The 22,026-nt window shown below is 45.2% G+C and overlaps 1 long non-coding RNA gene across 1 annotated transcript; it reads left to right on the forward strand.

Moving 5' to 3' along the window:
• Positions 1-1,688: 1,688 nt before the first annotated feature.
• On the forward strand, positions 1,689-5,891 carry LOC133218976 (uncharacterized). The gene is made up of 2 exons (XR_009727316.1): positions 1,689-1,770; positions 5,131-5,891. It is a non-coding gene; the product is annotated as an uncharacterized LOC133218976 (long non-coding RNA).
• Positions 5,892-22,026: the final 16,135 nt, after the last annotated feature.

Here is a 22,026-nt window from a genome sequence, read left to right on the forward strand (position 1 = left end):
AAATGCGTGAGCATGCCGGCACCATGGGCTTTTCCAGAGTCTCCCCCATCAACATGGGCAAAGCTGTATGATGATCAACTAGGCTTCTCAGAGCTGCTCCTGCCTGTGTCAACACCAAGGCTTGAGGTGGAGAGCAAAGAAAAGGGGATTGAGTCTGATGGATGGTGACAATTCAAATCAGGAAACTCAGTCCTTTAAATATATCAATAACTGCTTTGTTTACGTTGGCTGAGGTACTTCCCCCTCTGAATTGTGGCATTCACCCAGTATTGTGCTTTTCTCAAAACAAACACCCCACTTTCTGGGAAGACATCCCATCTTACAGCGCTTTGCTGCCATGCTCTGAGCATGCTGGCACCATAATACCACTGCTATGTTAACAGGCAACAAAATGGAGCCTTTTCCTCAGCTTTGGGATGCCATTTCCATCTGCTTTCCTTGCTGGAGGTGAGCTTAGGGTGGGGTTATACCCTGTCCCAGCCTGCATGGGATTGCTGCTACACATACACGGCTGCCATGGGGCCAAGCATCCTGCCATCCTCTTATTAGTAAAAACACACCATAAATCTTGCCAGTGCCCATGTGACCATGTCTAATTTCCTAGCTAACTGTCATCTAACTGGGGTGATCTGCAGCTGCCTGGGTGGCAGTGGTTTATGTGCTGTTCCAACTCACTGGTCTTCAGCTGTTGGAAGACTAATGTGAATACCCTATGGGTTTGTAGAAGAGAGACATTTGCTCTTCTTAAGCTCTGCTTATGGTCCTGTGAGATACATGTTGTGTGTCCCACCAGCCCTACCACACTGTGGAAGCAGTGGTCCATTGGGGAAGTCCATTCCCAGAATGGTCTGTCAGTCAGAGCCATTGGTGAGAATGGCACTTTGCACGGGGAAGCGTGTGTCTGCTGGCTACAAGGATCATGACAGGTTTCCACTTGTCAGGAGCACAGCAAAGACTGGAGTCTTGGAAAAGTGAAAGAAACTTAGTGAATCCAGAAGGCTCTCCTAGGCAGACTAGCCACCAAATTCAGCTGCAGGTAATAGCTACTCATTCAGCCTGCAGTACCTGTGGTCACGGAGCAGAAAGAGCTGAACAAGGAGCAGGACAGTGCCCCTGTCCCTGTGCTGCTGCTAGGTGGTGTTTACACTACAGTAGTCTTCTTGTTTGCCACCTGACCTTTCCAGCCTCATCCCCTCTCCTTTCTGGTTGACTTTTGACTGTCCTCAGTTAATCTCTTGCCATGCCCTTTCCTTTCCCCTTTACAGCATATTTGCTATTCAGCAGGTTCACACAGCAATAAATGATTAACCAGCAGATTTGTTGCTCAGTCCCCTATTGGAATGCAGCAAAGATCTCCGCTCTGTACATAACAGAAAGGCAGGGCTTCTGCCAGAGCATCAAACAAGCCTTGGCCTGTGCATTGAATTCAAGTAATACTAATAGGAAAACACTTTAAAGAAAAATCACATTGGCATGAGTAGGGAAGCCAGTCAACCCCAGGCACACTGGGGAGAGCATTATGAATATGCCACATTCACATGCATAGCATGGACATGCTGAGTAGCTGGGCATACTTCAGAGCACCACCACTGAGACTAGCAACCACATTTCTCATCAGAGAGGGCTGGGAGGAGGAAACCACACCTCCACTCCAGCCTCACATGAACCAGCCATGTGGAAGATCATTCAGGAGGTAAGACTGGGGCTTAGGCTGACATAGCAGCCAGCTGAGCACCACTGATGCGGGAAGATGAAGCAGGTGCCGTGCAGGTAAGGAAAGATTAGCAGCACAGATTATCTCTGCCAGGTGACCTGTCCACCTTCAGAGGCAGACAGAAAGCATCTGGCAGGAAGCAGAAGACACTGAGCTGCTGGTGCCATCGCACCCCAGCAGGCAAGGAAGAGCTGGGAAGAAGAGAAAACTTCCCCTTGCAGGGTGCTTTCCTCTCTCAAACAAGGTAAGCCAGCAAATGACTCAATTACATACTGAAGAACAATGAAATAAATGTTTACAAGGTGCCTTTTTAAATGCCAAGAGTTATAAACCAGTGAGTGGAAGAAAGCAGGACTCGAGATTCCCAGGTGCCCAATTCAGGCAATGCTTAACTACTAGACTGTGAGGTATTGGAAGGGCTCCAATTCCTCTTCTGGCAGCTCTCCTCACAAATCACAAGTACAATTTTTCTTTTTCATTCAAAGAAATAAATAAATACCATCCTTAACTGTGTTGTGCGTGCCTTGAATGGGGCAGAGAAGGGAAAAGAGGAATAGCAGTTTTGCATATCATGCCTGTGTTTCCAGTCTCTTCCAGGCACTGGCATGTACATAGGCCTTTCCCTGGTTACAGGCATATATATAATTAGCACAGCACATTATGCATTGCCTTCCTATTTGCCAGAGTGTTCACCTCTGTGCAGGACAGCACAATGCCTGAGTGCTACTTAATGTGCTATCGCCAGCCTCAGCTGTCCCATGAGCCCAGGCCAGACTCCTGGAAGTTTGCCTTAAAGAGAACAGGCACTGAAAAGAAAGGTAATTTGGACAGGGGGATTTGCCTTTCAGTTTTGAAGCCATTATCTTTTGTGTTGTCAAGTTCTTCTCATCAACATAGGTGTATGGAAACCTACTTTATGTAAAAGTTAAAATTGCTGCATGGGGTTGGAACTAGATGATCTTAAGGTCCTTTCCAACCTTAATTATCCTATGATTCTATGACTATGGAACTAGAGTTGGCAGAAAACCCATGTCCCTTCCACCCAGATAGGGGAGCATTAGCAAGGTCCCTCTTCAGCTTTATCCGTGACTGCAGAAGGGAGATGGAAGCAGAAAGAGATCCCCTGGGCAGCCGTGGGCAGAGCTGTCCCGCTGTGTGACCTTGTTGCCTGCCTGTGGGTGATAATTCCTGATCAGGCCAGGGTGAACTTGGGGAGGGTCTGCCCCCTTACTCTTCTGTGCCCAGGACAGTGTCTCAGGTAATATCAGGTTCTCCTGTTGGGTGTGTGTGGTACACTTTAAAATGTGTCAGATGAACACATTTTTCCAAGGGGCTTTCATGAGCCGGATGTCTTTAGCAGGGACAGTCAGTGTGAGAGATGTAAACATCAGCACAAAAGCACCTGTAACCCAAATAATGGGGAATAAAAGCATAATTCAAGAGACAAAGAGGGAAGAGGAGAAAATACATTATCAGGCTCTTTGAATGGCTTAGAAACCCTAAGAGCTCCTTTAAGGACATGGACTCTCCTACACAAGCTTACCTGACAGCACCTTAGAGATTTGCTAACTGGAGACTATCATGGCCAAGCAAACAGCAGAAGATGTAAATGTGCCCTGTGTAGAGTAGGGAACTTTGAGCCTCTCTCTCCTGCTCCCTGTAATCACTGGCCACATATCAGCGGAGCAACATGAGAAGGTTTTGCTATGGATATAGGCAGATGATGCATGCAGGCTATTCCTTCCCCAGCCACCAAAACTCCTAGATTAGAGCAAGGGGTTGCATCTGCTCTGCAGGGATAGTGCGGGCCTGGCATCAGTTTTGAAACTATTCAGAAATTCAGGGTAGCAGAGAAGCACGAGCCTTGGAGACAGAGAGGACAGCACTGTAGCTTCTGGACGGGTCTGCTGTTTACACTGCTACTGTACTTGCCGACTCTGAACCTAATAACAGACTCTGCTCGCTGGCCGACTTTGCTCTAATAACTTAGGAATGATATGCAAAGAGCAGGGCACAAAGGCTGCTGCAACTGCCTGGCAGGACCACAGGAATGGGAGCAGGGTGCGAACATGGAGGCAGGAGTGGGAACTTCTGCAGCTCTGAGAAGTGGACATTAGTGTGTTTTAACACTTATTGAGTCAAACCTTTGAGGAGCTAAGATTTATTTTCAAACCCGATGGGCCTTAGAATGCTCTCCTGCTGAAAGCCCTCCCCATTATCCACTTCTGAAATGCAAGGTTTACAATCCTAATTCACTTTGTCACCCTTGGAAATGACTTCTCTTTCATGGTCACTTGCTTTCTCTGAGGGAAGGAAGGGCTGAAAGAAAGTTCTCAAATGCCCTGCATGCAGACCCAAGCTTTTTGCTCTGTCTCTTCTTTATGAGTTCCCTCCCTAATGCAGGGATTCCACCAGTGCCCTTGCAAGACATGAAGTTTATTCTCATCTGTGGGTCTCTCAGCATTAGAAGTGTCTCCTAATGGGTAGATTGTGTCTGCAGGTAATAATTCTTATGAACTCTGCTGCTGCTGCTGCAACTCCGTTATTTGAAAAGCAATCAAGCGCCAGCCACGCGGTGGCAGATAATTAAAGACTTTGGAACAGTTTTACTGGCACAGCCATCCCCTTGTGCTGCTCCCACAAAATGTAGATCTTCCTCTCCTTCCTACACGTGGGTGAGCTGGCTTGTTTTGCACGTGATGAAGCACCAAGCAAACGGAACTGCGTACCTTTGCACGGCAAGGGCTCCTTCTACCAGGGTGACTCAGCAGGACAGCCATGCATTTCTTTGCAATGTCCTGGAACAGACTGCCTCTTCTTTAGACTGGATTGGGTTTGGGGTGGGACTTGGGCCTCTGAAGCAAGATTGGTGCCAGAGAACAGCTTATCCTTAATTACATTTCCATGATAGGATTCAGCTGTGGAAGAACAAACACCAGTGAAATCAAGGTGATAGAGCAGATTTCCAGGCAAGGTAAATCAGAGAACTGGGAACCTGGAACCGAGCAGAAGTTCTGCAGAGATAGAGATTTCATCATCTCAGAAATAGCCCTGGCAAAGCCCCAGTAGACAATGTAGCTAAGTTATTCTGTGGCTTTTATGTTCTTTCATGTGGCTTCTGGATAGCTAAAGCCTAACCACAATTATAGTCATTTTATTTTAGGGAATCACACAAGGGCATGGACATTTACTCAGACATTTTGGGTGGCCCCTAAGAGGGAGATACTGGTGGCATTTTCGGTCATTGGCATTGCGGGATGGCAAGATTCCTGCAGAACTGTTGAAGGCAAAGCCAATGCTTTATTTTAAATGCTTATAGTCAGACCTCTGGCTTCTGGTTTGGTTTTTTGGTTGGTTTGTTTTTTTGTTTTTCTTTTTATAAACCTTCTATATTTATTATTTATATCCGTTCTCAGATGCTGGGGCAATACTTTGAGGTCCTGGAGGCTAGGCAGCCTTTGGGATGCAGGAGCATCTGTTACAAGCATATCTGGAGGGTGTTTGGGCGCCTGACAGAAAGTGGGAAGTGCCCAGGAGTTCATTTTTCGGAATCGCTGTCCAATGGCGCCAGTCTGCCTGTTTGCAACATTTCACCCAGTTTTGCAAATCTGACAGCCCTCTGGCCAGCGTTACGTGTTCTGCCACAACGTTTTGCGAAACACACTGTCGCTTATCGAAACAACAACAGGGTAGAGTTCTGCTTGTGGTAAAAGTTCACAACACTGACCAGCCGAAAAAAAACGATACTGATTTTGGGACGAATCATCACCTAACCTTGTAGTGAAGCTGCACTGATTTGCACCACCTGAGGGTATTGTGCCTTGGTAGTAATGACACTCTGCAGACTTCCCAGGCCTGCTAACTTCAATGCTGACTTTCATAGGATGTGCGTGCTCACCACACTATGGAGAAGTGAAGAGCTGATGATCTCCTGTCTGTCTTGCTGCGGCATTTAGGTTGCTGCTGCACTCCTAATGACTTACCAAATCTTAACGGCGCAGCCTGAGCTCTCCTGCTTACAGACCTCCTTGTGTGTGGTTTAAGTGTCTCTCAACTTGCCAGACCAATTTCTTCAATGCATTTGCACACATTGGCAGATGTTCTCCTAACCACTGGTTAGGACATTGACATGGATGTTAATCTATGGTGCTGACAAACATGATAAACCATAAACACCCATGTCCCAGTTTCTCTTTCCTCTTGATCTTAGTGTGATCAGAGTTTCACTTCCAGTAAGTGTCATGATGAGAGGTGAAGAAACGAGAGGACAACAGAGGTGAAGCTTAGCTGTCATTCATAGGGACAGATCACACATGAGTTATACACCATCAGAGACAAACTGTGCCCTTGACACCAATGTGCCAACTCTTTTATCATCCAACCACTCTGACCTTCCTGATTTTCCCCCTCCCACCCTCAGTCCCCATGTTGTGATTTATGCCCTTGCTCCATTGTGCCTATCTTTTCTTTGGGACAGGTTTGTATAGCTGATGCAGTTTGTTACAACTAGGGTTTAATCTTAAATCTCGTGTTTGCAAAGTCCTCAAAAAGTAGTAACAATCATGTTAATAAACTTCATAGCACTTGGGAAAATGTAAAGGTAGGTAGGTAGGTATGTCTTTGTAGTGTATAAACCTGCCCTGTAGTGTATAAACCTGCCCTGGAAAGGAGGGTTGTGGTTATAGAAGAAATGCTCTCCATTGTTGGGTCCTTCACTGAAAATCCTCATCCATTGCTCTGCTTACTTAAGGTCCCCCACTGCTCCAAGAAGACAGAGTAGCTCCCTGGAGCTCTCAGAGTACACTCCTCCCTCCTTGAACCAAACTCTGAAGAAGTGTCAGACCGCAAACAGGGAAGCCTGGAGGTTTCAGGCTTATCCAACCACAGCCCATGTTTGCAGTGCACAAGCATGCCCTTGGTGCCCTCTGGGAGAGGAAGGCTGGGCCCTCCCTGAGCAATCCTATTCCTAAAGAGGTTTCTGCTTCCCCACAAAACTGTAGCATCTGTGCAGGAGATCAGGTAATGTTTCAATTCCTTGCTAAATCTGAGTCTCCAACAAAATCCAAAGACTTTTAATGAGCAAGAGAAACACAGACTTTTTTGCTTTTTTTAATTTCTTGTTTCTTCAGCAAATCCAGCTGTTTTCTCCTTGGCTGGAGCTGCTGGTTTGCCTTTGCCATTGTATGGAGTGCTTCAGAGGGGTTTGTGGACAGGGCCACATCAGAGAGGTTTCCCACAGAGGTGGTCTCAGAGGCCCTCTGTGGTGTGCTGGGGCTTTGAGATGGACCTGTGTTCTGTATTAAGCTTATGAAAAGGAGACAAGATTTAAATAGCATTTATTCAATTTCTTTGTGGGTGTTTTTTCTTGAAATAAAGGCCTTTTCTCTTTTGTTTTATTAGAAACACACCCACAGCAGGGTGTCCAAAATCAGGCAGGGCTGTGCTTGGCAGGCGCCCATGGAGAAGCAGTGTGCAGTTCTGCAGGGTTGTTCCTTGGGAGCATTCTGTGGTTCTCCATCCCCCCTTAGACTAGCCTATGTCACACATTCACTAAGTTCACTTGGATCCCCCTGGCTCTGCCCCTCTCTGTCACACCAGCCAGAGGGTGTAGGTCTAATTCCACCCCTCTAACCATGTGCTAACAGGCCATTCCAGATCACCATTCCCTCAAGCTTCTCTGAACACATTAAATTTCCACTGAGCAGGATTCACTGAAGTGGTCTCCCTTTCTGCAGAGCCACAGGAGCTGCCAAGTTACTGTAAAACAGTGCTTGAGATAGTGCTTATAACCATGTTGCACCCAGAGGGTCCTGATTTGTGTGAGATCAGTTGCACTGAGCTTTAGACATATAGTATATATATATACACACATATATTAAAAAGACAATCCTTGCTGTGTGAACAGCTGATGGGAAATCTTGTGACTTGTAAATAGTATTCTTCTTCTGTAATGTATCTAATTATACATAGTAGGGAAATGCAGAGAACTGGTACAGTGGCCAGTCACATCACATCCTTCCCCTGCTCCATGGAGAAACTTCGGAGATTCTTCTCCTTTAATTTCTGTACCTTGGTCTTTGCAAGTGGTCTGGCAACTAAAAGCAGCTCCCCAGTGAGAGAGAAACAGCTCTGCTAGGACATTGTGCATTTGATTAGGAGCAAGAAAGCACTCCTCTGCTACTGCATGAGGAGCTGAAAGCATGTGCTCATCTAGCATGATCATCCCTTGAAAATTCTGTTTATGTCAAATAGGCAAACCTCAGAGCAAACCATCATGGGCAAGGCTCCTGGACTATGATAAATGGCATTCTTTTGCCATGCAAACAACAAGAAAGCAGCAGCCAAAAGCTATCAAGTCTCTGCTGAATCACTGATGAATGTCATTCAAGCTTAACACTGTGTCTGAAGAAATACAACTGGGCTATTCAGAGCTGGTATGGGAACTGTCTCTGTATGTCAGCACAGCGGGTGGCCCACTAGCTCCATACCACTATCTCAGATGGTGAACACAATGTAATTGAGTAAGGTTTCTGAAGGGCATCAACAAGGACATGGATGCAAAAGTCATGTTTGTGCTTTAAGGCAGTCAGCTCCGACCTGAGGCTAGGGAATACCAACGGGGAACTGTGCAGGAACTTAATTCTGTACACACTGGCTGGAAAGGTAGGCCCTCCTTCTTTTATGAGTGTTTGGGAGGAACTCACAGCTGGAACAGGATGCAGGACCCTGGAGCTTCAGTGCTTTTGTGAAGTGAGTGCGGTGGAGCTGTGTGGCTCCTGCTGCGATGAATCAGCACCAAGTAGTTATCTGCCATTCTAGGAAATCATTCAGATGTACTGAGATGTAAACAATCTCTTTGTGAAGGAGGAGCCCAGGAAAAAAGCTATGTGTCTCATCTTGTTCTTCCCTCAGAATTAGGACTGGCCCCTACAAGGGGCTGAAAGCAGACTGAGGATGGCTCAACTGAGATAAGGCATTTATGAGGCTCATTGAAGGCGGGCATCAGAACTGTTAGAACAAGTGCAGAGGAGGGCCACGAGGATGATCAGGGGACTGGAGCACCTCCTGTATGAAGATAGGCTGAGAAAGTTGGAGCTGTTCAGCCTGGAGAAGAGAAGGCTGCTTGGCGTCCTCATAGCAGCCTTCCAGTATCTGAAGGGGGCCTATAGGGATGCTGGGGAGGGACTCTTCATTAGGGACTGTAGTGATAGGACAAAGGCTAACGGGTTAAAACTTACACAGAGGAAGTTTAGATTGGATATAAGGAAAAAGTTCTTTACCGTGAGGGTGGTGAGGCATTGGAATGGGTTGCTCAAGGAAGTTCTGAATGCTCTGTCCCTGGAGGTGTTCAAGGCCAGGTTGGACAGAGCCTTGGGTGGCATGGTTTAGTGTGAGGTGTCCCTGCCCATGTCAGGGGGGTTGGAACTTGGTGATCTTAAGGTCCTTTCCAACCCTAATTATTCTATGATTCTATGATTAGAGGGACACAGCAAGGTATCTGTGTGGATACCTGTCTGGCTCCTGCATAGATAGGTGTATTTATTTAGGTATGTTAATATCCATTGCTGTAGGGAAAGCAACCAAATCTGAATGCTCAGTCATTACCTGCTGCAGGGAAAGGGCCATGCAAGAGGAATCTGAAGGGAGTTCTTGCTGCCAAGGAAAGATGAAAGGATTTTAGAAAGAGAGGTTGTGAAAACAAGTAGTACTGGAGAGTTCATCCATGCATAAATGAGATGGGGCTTGAAATGACGGAGAGTCTCCATTGCTTTCTTGAAAATACAAGGATTAAAAAAGGGTGGCTAAACAGGATGTAAGGCAGAAGACAAGCTAGCACTCAAGGAAGGAAGGAAAAATATCAATATACGTAAATCAACTTTGATTTGATGCTTACCCCAGTGTACTGCTACAGAGGGATAAGCTTGGAGCCCTCCTCACCCCAAAATACAGAGCATGTTCCCAGATCTCTGGGTTTATGCCAGACTGTGAAGTTCACTTTCAAAGGCAAAGCTGACGCGGAGACATTTGACAGGACTCATGCTTCTAAAATCACGTGGATGCTTTAGTAAACATTACTTGTGGGTGTACTTAATATCTCCACTATTAATCGGGTTGCGGGGAGTTAAAAGCCCATTAATGGCATTAACAAATGCTATTTAACTGGGCTGAATTGCAAATGCAAGTTTAGGCAGAGAACAAATACAATGTGACTTTGGAGGAGCAGAAAGCCAGCCAAAAAAGAACAAAAACCAAACTAACCAACAAAACCTTGAAAAAAACCCCGCAAAACAAACATCTATTAATCAACACAAAATACATAGCCTGAGAAGGGAGGAAAAGACTTGGCAGATGTGATATTGAAAGAAATTGCTAGTGTGTTGGTTAAAGCCAGATGTGACGTTCAACAAATGGAAGGTGTAGATGGGCCAAAACATGAAGCAGATTTGATAAGATTTTGGCATGCAGAATGAACACAAGGACGGTCAGTGGAATTTGGTCTTGTCGGCACAAAGAGCACACTAAACAGGGCCAGGAAGTTATGATCTTGCTCTGAAATCAGTGGCTTACTGTATGAGGGAGATGGATGGTCTTCAAAGCAAAGAAATAGCAGGGACTGAGGGTATGGAGAAATCATTTGAGCTTGTTTGGGTTTTTGAAGTGTGCAGTGGGAGAATGACCCAAGCCTGCTTGGTTTGGCTATGTATCGGCTGGCTGTGTTTGCAGGGGCATGTTAATACCTGTTCACACTTACTGGTTTTTGAGCAGTCAGGATAATGAGACTTTAACAGAGTGCTTGCTTGTATGAAAAGGTATAAAAAGGGGAAGAAATTGTGTTAAGGGAAAATGTAAACTGAATATTATGGGGGCAAGTTAAACAGTGAAGTGCACAAGTCAGAAGGTCGAGGGAGGTGATTCTCCCTCTCTACTCTACTTTTGTGAGATCCCACCTCCAGTCCTGCATTCACCTCTGGGCCACCCAGCATAAGAGGAACCTGGACCTGCTGGAGCAAGTCCGAGGAGGCCGTGAAGATGACCAGAGTGCTGAAGCACCTCTTTGATAAAGAGAGGCTAAGAGAGTTAGGCTTGTTCAGCCTGGAGAAGAAAAGGCTCTGAGGCAACCTTAGAGCAGCTTCCCAGTATCTAAAGGGGGCTTACAAGAAACCTGGAAAGGGACTTTTTAAAAGGGCATGTAGTGACAGGACAAGGGGGAATGGTTTTAAACTGAAAGAGGGGAGATTGAGATTAGACATCAGGAAAAATTCTTTACTGTGAGAGTGGTGAGACACTGGAACAGGTTGAGCAATGAAGTTGTGGATGCCTCATCCCTGGCAGTGTTCAAGGCCAGATTAGATGGGGCTTTGAACAACCTGGTCTAGTGGGAGGTGTCCCTGCCCATGGCTGGGGGTTTGGAACTAGATTATCTTAAGGTCCTTTCCAACCCAAACCACTCTATGATTCTGTGATCTCCCTAGGCTCTTTGCCTGAGGCTTTCAAAAGTAGGTAGTAACATGTATCCTATAAAGTCTAGTTCTATACTGTTGCAAGGGCAAACGGATAACCAAGTAATTGTTTTCTAAATGTGCATAATATTTCAGCTAGCTGGGCACTTATTTTCATATTATCAGTGTCCGTATTAACTTTTAATAATGACACTAAAAAAACACCAAGGCTGGAAACATGAAATGCTCAGAAATAATAAATGATAAAGTCATGATACCTCTTCGTGCCTTAATTCAAACTTTTATATGTGTCTGCATTGTGTTGCAGTCACAGGATCATCACGGTATAGGGCAGATCATCACTGTGCTCACTGAGTAACTGCTCAGAGTTTCTTCTTACTCTCATCACTTGACCTCAGACCTTATTTACTAAACACCACTTAAGCTCTGTCTAGAACACAGACTGATTACATTTCCTCTGAAAAGTTCACCAACATGAACAAATTTCCCCTTACCACAGACTTTATGAGAAGAGGAAGGAGCTAGTACCACTTCCATTTTATGGATGCTAAATGAGGGCAAAGACAGAGTTGGGGCCACCGACTCTTGCTGTTCATTTTACAGCTACACAAGTTTGCTTTTGAGGGATTTTGTTTTATGTTGTTTGTGTGTGCTGTATATGTTTAGATGTTGGCATGTTACTTAAATCTGCAGAGAATTTACCCTCCAAGTGACTATTGTGAAAGACAAAGTTGCAGATATATAACAAAACCAATTGTTTTCTATGACTGTGACAGCTGGGCACCTACTGAGAGAAAAGAACAAGAAAAAGAAAAATAAGAACTGTTGAGAGGACCAGGGAGGAGGGCAGGGAGGGAGAATGGTGTGTGGATTAGAAAGTCTAATATTGTGGAAGGTTTGTGAGTAAATAAAATGAGCACTTGAGAACCTCTTCAGGGAGGACACTGAGCTGAGACAACAGAAGAAAGGTGAGCTAAGCAGCCCCTAGAATATACCTGTTAGCAGGTTGTGATACTGAAGCCACCCCAAGGGAATCACTGGCAAACCTGCTATGAATTACCTCTAGGGAAAAATCACATCCTCAGCTGAAGAGTAGGATTGTGAAGCAGGGAATTTCTAAGACTGGCCAGTGTTTCTTGAATCTTTAGCAGCAGGGACTCCCATGATTTTATGTTGAAGGCACAGCTCGCAGCAACTTTGCTTGCAGTGCAGAATGCTGAGCACTGTTGCCAATCTGGCCCCATGTGTCTGTAGCTGGCAAACAGAACAGGAGGTAGTGGCCAACTTTGAAAAGGCTTATTTAAGTGACTTGCAGTAGCACACAAGGACTCAGTGGTACGAGTAGGGCTAGGCAGCTTTCGGTTGCATTAATGATCAGATCATCTCTTCTCCACCTCCAATCCCCTTCTCATTTCCTACACACTGTTCCAGCTTGGCAATAAAGGATGCAGGGGTCCTATTGGAAAAACTCAACAAGACACTACGTGACCATGTAATTAAAGGTTGTACTATAACACACAGGCACAAAGGAGATGAATTAATGCTGTATAAAAAGCCTCCAGACCAGCATTTCCTTGCTCTGCTGTGCAGTCATACTGATCCTTTAACACAGTTCTCCTTGTGCTATTTCATAGGTTTATGGAGGGGAACCACATCAAAGTTTCAGAGCTTTCTCCCTTACCCCTTAGAGAGTGTGCAATGTAAAGACCCTGGCACAGGTCACCAGGGTAGAGTGAGCTGGACATCTGCAGCACTCTGCCTCCTGAGGTGACAGGCAGGTAGCAGCCCACCAGCTCCACAGGCTGCAGGGACAGGAGCACACTTGGCTTGGTGCTAGAGCCTGGGCTGTCACAGGACATTGAGGTGTATTGGCGCAGACTCTCCAAAGAACATTCTATGGCTTTAATGTTCCTGCTCTATCACTTAGATCCTGAGTGACCTACTCCCATGAACCATGGAACTCCATGCCTCTGTCTTGTACATTCTCTCACTCACATCCTGCTTCCTTACAGCTCTGGCGGGTGCCTCATTTTTTTTTGCTCATTCTTACTTCCCGACTCCTTCCAGTTTGTGTCTCTACTTCCCTCTGGCTTTGAAGGCAGAGTGGGTGCAGTTATCCTTCAGCCAGAGGTCTCAGCAGGAGTGGTGGCAGAGGCAATCCTGCTTGATCCTCATGTCCCAGTTCAGGACATGTGTGCACCTACATCTCCTACATGGTGGCACAGAGGAGCTGGAAGAGATGAAGCAAAAACCCAGGAGAGATACCCAGGGGGCCTTGAGGGAAAACAAGTGCTTGTCTTGCCTCTTCTGCAGATAAAATTCAAATATTGACTTTTCTGAGGTGTATAAGGTGGCCAAAGAGGTGTAGATCGTAATGGGGCTGCCAAGAGTACATCCTTGATATGAGGGCAACCCTGCTCTGAGGCATGTGAGTCACAGACCATTAAGAATGTTTCAGCATATGGGAAACAATGCATTTTTCTTCTTGTTGTTCTCAGAAACAGCAGCACCACTTAAGCAGAAAAGCAAAAACAAATGAACAAAACAAATTCAGCTTGAGGCAGTCACCCAGCATGGGGAATGCAGGCCAGATGGTTAGTGTGACAAAGTTATAAGTAACTGAAAACAGCCTTTTAATAAGAAGTATTAGGCAACTTCAGCATTAGGTGGTACCACCTCTGCTGAAACCCTGTCTCCCTCTTTCTCTTTTTAAATATGACTTTTCTAAATTCAGCACACCAACAAATTCACTGAAGAAGCACAATGGTGGCGTGAGAAAAGCCCCATGGTGTTCCTGTTGCTGTTACATCACTAGTGTGTTAGAGGACAACAGATGACTTTAAACCACTTGTCTTGCTGCCTGGTCCTGCTCCCTTTTCCTCTTGGCCCTGTTTCTTGGGCCTGACATCTTCTCACCCACCCACGGCCATCCCCTTGGTGCCTGTCTCTTCCTCTTTGTGGCAGCTGCTTGCTCAGCCTCCCAAGCCACTTCGGAAGGCTCAAGCCACATCCCTCTTGTCTGTCCCACTGCTTCCTCTGGCAGCATCAGCTTGAAGCCCACGTTAATAAGCCCAGGAATGCTCCTTACTTGGCTTGCTGCCTGCCCTTCCCCTCCCCTCTGCTGTAGGTGTGCCTCACTGGTCTTCTTTGACAAATCTCCATCTTCCTAATCTACTGTAAAATAAAAGGGAGGGGGACAAAATCTCAGCTCCTGACTATTGCTGCTGCTCTTTTGACTTTCCCCAGACCCTGTCAGTCTACTGAGTTTAGTGGGATGACACTGCTTCACATAATCCAAGGATAAGACAGACCTGCTTTTGTCAGTGGACAGATGCCAGCTTGCAGCAGCAGCAAATCTGTCTTGTTGGCTTAGGTTTCAGTGTGGCTGGGGTGATTGGTGTCGGAGGGTTAGCCAACCCCTGACTCCAAATGAATGCAGGAATAGCTAGACACAGCTATGTCTGCCCTCCTTGTCTTCTTCACCTGCTTTCTGCATCTTTCATCCCAGAAACATATGCACACACAAGGAGTAAGCTTGTACCTAAGTTTTCAGTTGTTGTGCACACTGATGCTTGCACATTCTTATGCTTGTTTCATTTTTAGATGATTCCCCTATCTCAGGAGATGCAGCACACAATGCTTTTACCATGCTTGCATGAATTGTTCCTGCTTGTTCCACATCATCAGGTTATGTGCTGACAAGTGGAGTATATGCTTTCAACAGCATGTCTGCTGTGACTAAATCATATCCTGGGTCATCAATTCAAAGCTCATAGTGTGCACTTGCAGTTTCAGAGGGAACTGTTGTCTTCTTGCATCTTTTATAACCCCAGGGAGACCTCGGCAAATCAGGACAATCATGTGCAAGATCTAGCACTGTTTTCTTAAGCTATGCAAGCATTTTCTTTCTTTCCTCCATTGCTTTCTGCATGCTCTACAGGCATCTACTCAGTCATGAGATATACTGGGTGAAGTAGGGCTCTGAAGTCACCACTTGAAGCATCCGAATAGAACTTGGGTGCTTTTAATGGGCCTCAAAAATGCAACCTGGATTAACACTAGTACATACTACAAATGGTTAACCTTTCTGTGTTGTCACTCTGCGTTGGCAGTGTTTGGGAAGTCATTTCACACAGGTTGTGAAAACCTTGTCATGAACTTAAGAACACAACACGTATGAGAGCCAGTACATTAAATTTATCATTTTAAGGTCAGCATCTGTAATAATTATGAGATTTTCTTCTTTTTCTTTTTCTTTCTTTTTTTTAATTGAAACTTCATCTTGTTTAATTGAAACCTTTCCCCAGTTACAAATTCAGTAAGCACATGTTGGAATAATTCCTGGTACTCAGTGACAGTTCTGTCCCAGACAATAATATTATGAGTAGACACTTCAATTTTTACAGGGACTGCAGCATCTGTGTAGTGAAATGTTTTGGAACCTGCCCAGTAAGTATACTGAAGGTGTTCAAGCCTAGGCTTTCCATGCCAAAGGAGATCTAAAAATCCTTATCAGTCTATCTAATCTGCTGAAGAATTTGGCTTCCACCAAGAGAGTCAATATTTCAGTCCAAGTGGAAATTTTCTCTTTGTGTGCTCTTTTTCCAGGGGCCATTTAAGGCTGAATCAGCTATGCTCCCCTCCATAATTAGAAAGGAGCAAGCTTGCTTTCATCCCCTTCTGTTTTACAAATACTGCCACTTACTGTCATGCAGTATCTCCACGGCCTTCCACTACAAGTCTGGAGGAATGCTTCGGACCATCCAGATCCAAGTTTCCATGACATCTTTGTCTTCACTAGGATTCCAGAAGTGCTTTACCATGGCTGAGGTTTCACTCTCCCAGATGCTGTCCAAAAGTGTAACGAGAGACCATCTTGACTCCCATTACATTACAGATCTACAAAGAGAAATGAACTATTCCTGTTTCTGTTTCTGTAGAAGGAGCAAGTGTTAGCTTACCGTCTCCCAGGTTGTCTTGTAACCATAAAGTCATCTTTCCACCCTGTTTCACTGAGCTTAATTCACCAGGAAACAGTTCTGTCTCTCTTTGAGTCTATCAGCACAAGCATTTCATGGCTTAGGGTAGTGACAAAGGTCGTCCACTCTTTGTTTTTTTAGTTTCTTTCTTTTTAGAAAACAAGATTAAAAGACAAATCATGTCTGCAGGCATCACACCCACCCTACTGGAGGACCATCTTTTTTTCTGCTTCCAGCTTAATGCACAGCTTGCAATCATTACAAAACGGTGGGGTATCTTCTGGGTGACTGTTAGAGGGAATTACATTCTGGCAGCCTGTGAAAGGCATGTGCATGCTCTGATATTTGATATTCTTTTCCCTTCTGTTTGCTATAGCCATTTCCCTTCTGTGGGCAGGGCATTTCTTTCTTTACAACAGTGTTTGTGCCTGTACCCTACTGAGTTCCCTGTCTAAGATCATCTCTCAAAGTTGTTGAAACTCCTGGTGGAAGTTGATGGAGTTACGGCAGACTGACTCTGCTGTCACTACGAACAGCATTTGGATCAAAACCTTGTCCTGTGTAATCTCCATATCTCAAATGACCTCCTTGTTCTTTTTTTCTTTTTTCATTAATTTATGGGACAAGATTCCAAACTGAGGTAAATAAGTATGACTTCACCAAAGTCAACGGATGTAAATGGGTTTATACCATCCAAAAATCTAATATAAGGTCTTCAGAGAAGGAATCTGTTACATACTGAACTGAAACCACTGCTTTTGAAGTGTGTAAAAAACCTCTTTGTTTCATTTTATGTTTTATTTTCCTTCATGTTTCCTTTCCTCTCCTCTTTTCTTTTATGCAATTAGGGAGAAAAGAAAAAGTAAAAATCAATGGCTGAAAAAGTACAGTGTCTCATTTTTTCCCACTGGCAGTGCAATTTGCTGGCTTAATCATTTCCCAAACCTTCCTCTGTCACTCCTAAGTTTCAGAGCCACTGCTGGAGCTTCCTGTCATGGTTATGCCAGTCTGAGAACATCTATTTAAATTATGTGGCTTCTTGCTCCATACCATTGGACAGGCTCATCAGATACCAAAACCCAATTTTTCATATTGTGCACAGTAACTTTATTTTAAATGAAAAATTGATTTGGGGATGACTCATTTGGGAGAAAAGAAGTAAACGGCATCCTCCTTCAGTTAGGCTGGCCATTCCTTCCCTTTCCTGAGCTCAGTAAAACCCAAAAGGACTCTGGGGCTAGAGAGCCTATCTCTCCAGCAGGTCCATCTTCACATTTCTGTCTGTGCTTGTACTGATTGATGCGTGTGCAGGTGCAGATGTGGTATGAAGAAGCAGAAAGACTGTCAGGGCCAGAACAAAGTGGCCCACTATGTTAATATGTGTCTTTACCCTCTTGCCCAGAATGTGGCAGATCTGTCCATTCCTGTTGGAAACGGGTGTATGGTCGGGGCATGCAGGCTCTGCATGGAAGGGGGTGCAAAGAAACACCTTGTAAGGACAGGTACCTCCATGATTTACTGAAACAGTCACAAGATGCTTATTTATTATCCTCTCAACTCAGACAGAGAGTGAAAATCATCCTCCACAGGGGAAGTATGAAGACAGATGACCAAAATGCTACAAAGCATAAAATTCAATTGTCAACCTTGTGCTGAGGCTCTCCTACCGCCTTCTGCATGCAACAAGATGAAGAGTTAGGATATGCTGGTGTTAAAGGCCTCACAGAGAAGTTCATACTGCCTCCTACAACTACCTATTTACCATTCTCTGAATCAACATCCCCCTTCCTTGGCTGCAGAATTAAGCCACAGCTTTAAACTCAGAATGTTTAGAGAAGCAAGGGTGGGAAATAAAGGTCTGGGCCATTCTTCAAAAGCCCCGTGTAAACACTGGGTGACCCGTTCCTTGTTCTTTTCCTAACCTGGATGAACTCTGGAAGCAAGCAATAAACAGCAAAGGTTAATTAAATCCATTTCTAAGTTTAACACCCCTGGCTCCCCACCCTGTCCTAACCAGACTTTGGGGGCTGTGTGTTATGGGCAAATATAACCTGGTTTGAATTCCAAAACATGATTTCAAGCTTCCTTTAGAGACAAAGAAAACTGATTTCTATATGCTGAAATGAGTCATTCAAGACAGGGAACCTAATTAAGGTTGCAGCAGCAGCTAATTTCCCCACCAAAAAGAAATTTGGTGCACTAAAGAATGAAGTGCTAGTTCCGGGCAGCAGCACCAGGCACTCAGTGTAATTATAATTTATATGGCCCTCACTGCTGTAGCAGTTAAGTGCTTGACAAGAACCAAGGGATTTACTCTGAGGTAGGGAAGTTTTCTTATCTTTTACAACCAGGGAACCAGAGATGAAATGACCATCCCCAGACTATTCAATGGATTTGACCAAGCTGAACTCAGGTCTCCCCAAGTCCCTCATTAATGCACTAATGCAGGAGATTTGGGCCCTCCTTTTGCTTCTGCCTTTTCCCTGCCTGAAGCCCTGAGGAATTTGGATCTTCCTTTCAAATAAGTTAGTGAAGGGAAGGAACAGCCTTTCTCTCTACAGCAGGGCCAAGTCTCCCCAGTTCAAAGCCCAGGTTATTTGTGTTGCCAAATTCCCAACAAATATAGGAAAATATTTCCCAGATTTCAGAAGGTGAAGGGCTCAGCTTCCAGTCCTCCAAGGACACCAGGTTGGTTCAGCTGTATCACAACCCTTTTCTGCAGAATCACCTGACCCGTACCTGTCACCATGCAGATGTCTCACCAGGACGACAGATACACAAGCAGGATTAGATCTGAGTACACCTGACTTGCAGAACTACATCAAGTTCTGCCCTCTCTCCTTTTCTTGGTCCTTCAATAACTGTATAATTCAAAGTTTCTCTGCAAGTCCAAGAGAACCTTATTTCTTGCAGAAGAAGCAGCAGCGTATGGGTTATATTTGGGAGTGCGTTACAAATGCCGTTTTGCTTGAATGAAAATCTCTTCTTTAGAAATGCAAAAGGCAGGCTACAAAAGTACAGAAGGAAGTCTTTTCTTTCTGAAACCAAGACACTTGGAGCCTATGCTGAGGCGCCAGTACTGGCCAGAATTCCTTCGAGGCTGGCAGAGGCTGCAGAGTTTGCCACGGGCCCTGAGCTGCATCTTGAGCCAAGTAGAAAAAGGTCAGATGTGTTTGGCAGTGGGGCTAAAACGCCTGTGAATCCAGCCCCAGGACCTCAGTCACTTGCAGCGGTGCAGGAATGCTGGGAGGCTTGTGTCTGGCAGCTCTGGTCTACCTGAGGGGTACGTGACGGTTTGGCAGGTTGGGGCAGCACAGAACCTCCCATCAGCCAAGAGTTTAGCGCTGCCTGGGGCTTTCCTCCAGGCCCCAAATCCTCCTTCTGTCTTAGGGCTTTTGTTCAGATTTGGAGGTCAGCCTGGAGCAGCTATGTACAGTCTCACTATTGCCATCAGAGGATATCTATGTTGCCGGAAACTCTTACAATAACTCTGTAAACATGAATGAACATGTTTCCCTGATAATGTCAAGTGAAAAATCGCGTATTTTTCCTTTCCTTAATGAGCAATTCTTGCCCATCAGTGTCTATGACCTGGAGCACATGTTATTACTGTCGGGTGACAGTGCTGTAATCCCATTCTTGTACTTGATTTATGAAGGCAGGGCCTAGGGCTGCACAAGGTCAAGGCCCTGTTATGCTAGACACTGTATGGGCTCTTAATGAGGCAGAGAGTCTGTATCTCTGAGAGGAGGGACAAAAGGTGGCAGTGAAAATGAAGACACGGTGGCCGAACCTGGATGGGGACTGATGTCTCCTGAATCCTGGAGTAATAGACCAGCTGCTAACTTTTGCTGCCATTACAAATATTCCTGATTTTCCAAGTAGCTCTGCTGTGGTTCCAGCTCTGACGCCAGAGGAGCCGAATCCTTTGCAGTTGTTCCACCTAATGGGTCAAGCAGCAGCTACTGGATGTACAGACATTATAGTGGATTTAAGTGATACATATGAACTTGATTATGGTTTCCTATGGGGAAAGAGCCACGTCTTCTGCTGTGCTGCAGGCATCGTTCAGGGGATGCTTTTTTCCAGCAGCTCAGGTTGGGAGTGCCTGTGTGAATATAACCACCGTGACATAGACAGCCAAACAATGGATGGGTTCAGCAATTAAATAGAAAAATGTGCTTCATTAAATTAAAACAAGCAAAAAAAATGTATGCTTTGTTAATGACCTCAGGACAGATGCTGATGAGCTCTGCTTGGTGCCCCAAAGGTTAAAACCAGCTGCTTTTACAGCACTCATGTAGACAGGAAACTGGGGCAGACAGCAGAGCATAACTTTCACATTTAATGGAATCTCCCTTCTCTCCAAGAGGAAGACAAAGAAAATGGACCATCCAGAATTGGCTGTAGTTCGTGTGTGGTCCGTGAACACGATGACGTGCAGGTCCCATAGGGTCTCCTACTTGAGAGGTGTTTTCTGTGAAGCATTTCACTGGACACGAGATCAGCCGTGCTGAATGTTGGTGGAGAGCAGCACCTCGGCTGCTTCCTGACATGGGGAGCTGCAGAGCAGCAGTGGTCTGCAAGTATTTCTTGGTAAACTGTGGGGACTGCAGTGAAGAGAAAGTGAAAGGGTCAATTGTCCATCACCAAACAAGAGCTGGAGATTGCTGTCCTTCCCCTGCCTCTTTGACAAGAGTCACCCTAACCCCCACCCAATCCCCTTGGAAAATCCTCCCTATTCTGTAACAACAGCACAGTACAGATGACCCCTGCCAGTCTTTTCCTTTCTGGACCAGCCTGCGTCACATCCCAGTTATCTAGGTTTTGCCTATAACAGCTACCTGGCCTGGAAAAACCCTCTTCCAATAGCCATTTTCTGCACTTTCTTCCCACATCCATCACCAACAGCAGAATCTAGGAGAACTTTAGGGCAACCTGATGCCTGTCTTCACTTTACTCTGAAAGAAGACTAAATTTAGGGAAGGAGAGAGGGCAGAGAAGCGAAAGAGAGAGTGCAGAGAAAGGAAGGAAGAGCACATTCTCTTTCACCCCATGATGTGCACACTTGTTTTCTGCTCGCTTCCTTATTCTAAGCTCTTCCACTTCACTCTTTTTCCAGGTCCTTAATAGCTTCAGTAAATGTCAGGTCCACTCTCACTTAATGAAATGTACATGAAATGAATGAAGTGGAAAAATGGCCCACCCTGACTCCCTGCATTGAAACCAAGCTGCAACACATGCTATTTACCATCCAATCAGTTTATTTGTACCAGGTCTCTAGGAAATTTCCAGTAAACCAAACAAATTAAATCCTGTGATATTCCCACCTCGCTTCAAGGGGGAACCCTGAGATGTTATTCAATCCTTGGAGCCATTTGTTTCCCATGTTATCCCAAACACTAACTAAAGGCAACATAATATGATAGGTATTTACAACATATCCATTATCTTATCAGAGCTTCAGGTACAGCTGTAAATAGCCTGTTCCATCTGGGCAATCTGCTGAGTTAAATGGGTTCTACTTTTAGAAGCAGGAACTAGAGGACATGTCCCATTTAAGCTCAGATTCACTTGCACCCGAGGGATGGAAACTCAAACAATAGATCTCAGCCTCAGAGCAAGTCCATATTCTGTGAAACATGGCTCCCTCCATCTGATGTAAAAAGCTGGGGTTGCAAAGATCATACTGCTCATATGGGAGCTTTGTTGACAGAGTCCTGTTAGCAGTTCACCAAGCATAGAGAACTGCTGTTCCCTAGATGGGAGGTAATTTTGCACAGTCAGCCAAAGGCAAAATTAAATGCAAGGATGAAGGCAGAAAGAAAAGAGACCACACTGGAAGCTGTGAGAAGAAAGAGAGGAGGCAGAG

The sequence above is a fragment of the Neopsephotus bourkii genome, unplaced genomic scaffold (assembly GCF_033783945.1).
Source record: "Neopsephotus bourkii isolate Nb327-2 ecotype Australia unplaced genomic scaffold, CSIRO-AGI_Nbou_v1 NB_1292, whole genome shotgun sequence".
NCBI lineage: Eukaryota > Metazoa > Chordata > Aves > Psittaciformes > Psittacidae > Neopsephotus > Neopsephotus bourkii.